At 34.9% G+C, this 3,891-nt stretch overlaps 1 non-coding gene across 1 annotated transcript; it reads right to left on the reverse strand.

The window, feature by feature from the left end:
• Positions 1-2,833: 2,833 nt before the first annotated feature.
• Trnad-guc lies at positions 2,834-2,906 on the reverse strand. The gene has a single exon. It is a non-coding gene; the product is annotated as a tRNA-Asp (tRNA).
• Positions 2,907-3,891: the final 985 nt, after the last annotated feature.

The following is a 3,891-nucleotide window of genomic DNA, read 5'->3' on the forward strand; positions in this document are numbered from 1 at the left end:
TGTCACGTGTAACGTCACAAAAATTATTGGAGCTTGGCTATGAAACTTTGCCTCACCCACCCTACTCTCCGGACCTCTCGCCTACTGACTACCATTTTTTTAGACACCTGGACCACTACTTACAACACATAATATTCAAAAATCAAACGGAACTGGAAAATGCATTTATTGACTTTATCAATTCTAAAAATTCTGAATTCTACTCAGACGGAATTAATAAGTTACCAACACGTTGGGAGAAATGTATTGAGAGTATGGGAAATTATTTTGATTAAAGAACATTGCTTTAAAGTAACTAGTTTCTTTTTTTTTGTTTAATACCAAAATCCTGCATTATTTTCCGGACAACCCAATAGCATTCCACAAATTTTATATGAAATCATAGGAATGCAATAGTAACTATATTTAATTTTTAAAATAATCAAACATTTTTATTACTTTTTTACCTCGGTGTCACCAGTGATCAAAGTTTCTCTTGCACTTTGACCTAAACGTTCTGAGAATTGACTTTCTTTATTTCTAAGCCTCAAAAGAACAATCTATAACTTGAGTACTTAATTATATACATATACATGCATTTAGTTGTCATAATTTATCGTATTAGTTATTTTAAGTAATTGTACTTTTAATCTAAGGTCTCGGTTGAGATGAAAAGCAAGTGTCACGAGCGCGATTCGAACCTACGACCTTCGACTGGGCAGGTACATAGAAACTGGTGCCGAACCTCGACCTGGTGACACTTACCATCACAACCAACATCTTAAATTGAAAGTATAACAAAAGAAAATAATTAATGATTAATAATCGGTCAACATGCTATATAATCAACCCTTTACAGATTTTTTCAAGGGTTGCCATTCTCTACTAATTCCAGCTCAGTCTCTGCCATCAAGCAAAATATTAAATTGATATGTGCTCTAATTTCATCATGGCCGCGGCTTGGATCATTGAAGTATTGTGCGTTACACACAGGTGCTATAAAATATTCTCAAAAAGCGTTATCCAAGTTATTATCTATACATTAAAACGATCGCAGATGAAAGTCGATTGGACGAAAGTTCTGAGAGTAAATATGTCCCCTATATCATTTTTATTACAGAAAATTGGTCATGTTTAATCCCTACAATCTTTATATTTATTAAATTCACTAATTTCGTGGTCCACTTGACCAATTAATATATTACAATTAATTAAGGTTTTTAGATGAGATAAAAAAGTAAATGGGACGAGCAGGATTCGAACCCACGATCTTCGGCTAGATACGCCGCTGCTCTACCACTTGAGCTTTCGTGACCTCGATCCACTCGGACACTAATTTCCCATCTCAACCCGACATTTTGAATTTTCCCTCCTTTTTGCCATTTTTCATTTCATTTTATATTTATTGTGTGTTTGATATATTTTAAATAATAAAGAGTAAGTTTAACTTCTATTTCCGCTATATTTTTCAGTGAGGCGTTTAAGAAAAGTAAACTTTTATTTTTTTATCTATTTTCTCACAAGCCAAAGTGTTTCAATCTATCTTTTCTCTTAAACTTGTATATAAATAAATTAGTTCTTGGTTGAAGAATTTGGGGATTTCGTTTTTTCGAAAAACAATGTTTGGAAATAGTTTTTCGTTTTTTAATAACTTGAGATCTGTTCTTCTAAGTTCAAAACAGTTTGCACCATTGAATATAGGGCCAAAAGTGTATATTGTTGAACAGCTTGCCTTTGGAAATAGTTTATCCACTACCCTGAAGGGTTTGATCAAAGCTGTTTGGCTCGTGCCTCGGAGTTTTTCATAAAAACGCCCCAATGAAAATATATGGGGTTGAACACACCCTGTAAATTCTTCTTGCGATTAAGCTGACGCTTTTTCCTTAAGGATACTCCGAAAAATCAATATTAATAACAACAAAGATAAGGAAAAGTTGTCAGGTCAAGAACTACTTACAAACACTGAAAACATGTATTTTGGTATGAAATATGAAATATACAGTTTTATCTGAATATTTATTGGGATGCATTCTAGGTGCTTTTAGAGTTTGTATTGTATGAAAGTTACAAAACGCCATGAATAATACAAACATGAATATTAAAAAAGTATATAAATAAATTAGAATTAGAGAAATTTGTGTATATACTGACATGTAGACTAGATTTCCTTTGCCAACCCTTCGACACGCACTTCCCGATAAATTAAATTTGTATAAACCCACCGGGAAATGCTCCGGGAGGGGGGACATTTTAATATTCGGCTTCCGCTCTGGGGCGCCGCCCGTTGTGTAATTTTCGGAAAGTGGCGTCGCGAGCGAGGGCCGGGTGGGTTTTTCCGCCGAGTCAAATAAGTCTAACGTCAAGCTTTTTTCACGGACGGGTGTAAGTGGAAAACGGAGGCCGGTTTCCCAGAAGGGGTGGAAAGAAAGGGGATGGCAATTTTGGAAAAGGTCTCCATTTACTTTTCCTCCTCGTCGTCCCGAGCTAGTCCTCGTTTTAGGGAGCTATAGGAGAACAATGACAAAGCTTCTTCCAGAGCTTTTCCTTTAGAGGAGAGGAAAAGAGTCCTCTCACTTCCTAATTACAGACTCTAAACTCCTATCTTCTCATTAGTGTAATTAAAGGGACCTCTGAGGCGTCTTGAATTAGGCCAGTGGCTAAATTCGAACACCCGGAATTGCAAGTGCCGGCCAAAATGGTTGACATTAAAAAAAAAAACCTGGAAAACTTTAAAATTCTTCTAATAAAATTTTATGGATATAACGTTATTGATATTCACTAATTTTCGTTGTCCGCTTGACCAATTAATATCCTTCAATTAATTAAGATTTTTAGTTGAGATAAAAAAAGGCAGTGTCACGAGCGGGATTCGAACCCACAACCTTCGGCTAGACACGCCGATGCTCTACCACTTGAGCTATCGTGACCTCGACCCACTCGGACATTAACTTCCCATCTCAACCCCACCTTTTGAATTTTCCCTCCTTTTGCCATTTTTCAAATGTCGTGTAATCTATTTAATTCTCGGCGACAAATTGATATTATTGAAATAAAGAGACTGAGTATAACCGATCTGCCTGGACATTTTTTTATTGGCAGAAATGAGCAAAAAATCAACCGGGACCAAATTGCAACAGTTTTAAACAACTAAGAGATCGCGTACTGGTGTAGATAAATAAAGTACTATTTCAAAGCTTTCCCGTGAAGAAAACAAATAAAAACATATTGTAAAGTCATTAACATTCCTAGCCTAGTCAAAAGCACTAAAACAATCAAGATACTGTGAATGATCGTCCGGAAACTTGGTTGAACGAACCTCTCTAATATAAAATAGTGACGTTCCTAGCTTCGTAATAAAATGCCAAACATATTTTACTCTGCGATAAAACTTTTACGGCCGGAATGTAATAAAACTTTAATTTTGTCAAAGTGGATCATAACATAACCATAAACACGAATTGTTAAAGTCTATTTCAACCGCTGATAAACTTTCAATTTGACTATTAGTGTAACATATTTGCGGTTGTTCATCGACATCGATTAAAAAATTTCCTGATAGTAAACCGAAAGCCAGGAAGGTTATTTTTCATGCTCATGTTCTACGTATGTTTAACATACCTGAGTTTAATTATAAAACCATTTTGTGTTTATTTTTCAATGTATCACAATTCGCGCTGTCTCTTAAGAAAGTAATAAAATAAATAGTAAATGTTTGAATAAATTATAGATAAACAAAAACAAATACTTTCTGAAGTCTGAAAACAAAAAGCATTTTGCAATCTGATAGGTGTCAAAACAGGTCAGTTAATAAAAAAAAGTAATTGGTCATTAGGAGTTATCCACTCATATACTCTGACTAGCTACCCTAACAATACCCTTTATAAATTACATGTGCGGCGTTTTTCATACTTA

This window comes from Cimex lectularius, unplaced genomic scaffold, assembly GCF_000648675.2.
Source record: "Cimex lectularius strain Harlan isolate CLEC.00 unplaced genomic scaffold, Clec_2.1 scaffold19, whole genome shotgun sequence".
Lineage (NCBI taxonomy): Eukaryota > Metazoa > Arthropoda > Insecta > Hemiptera > Cimicidae > Cimex > Cimex lectularius.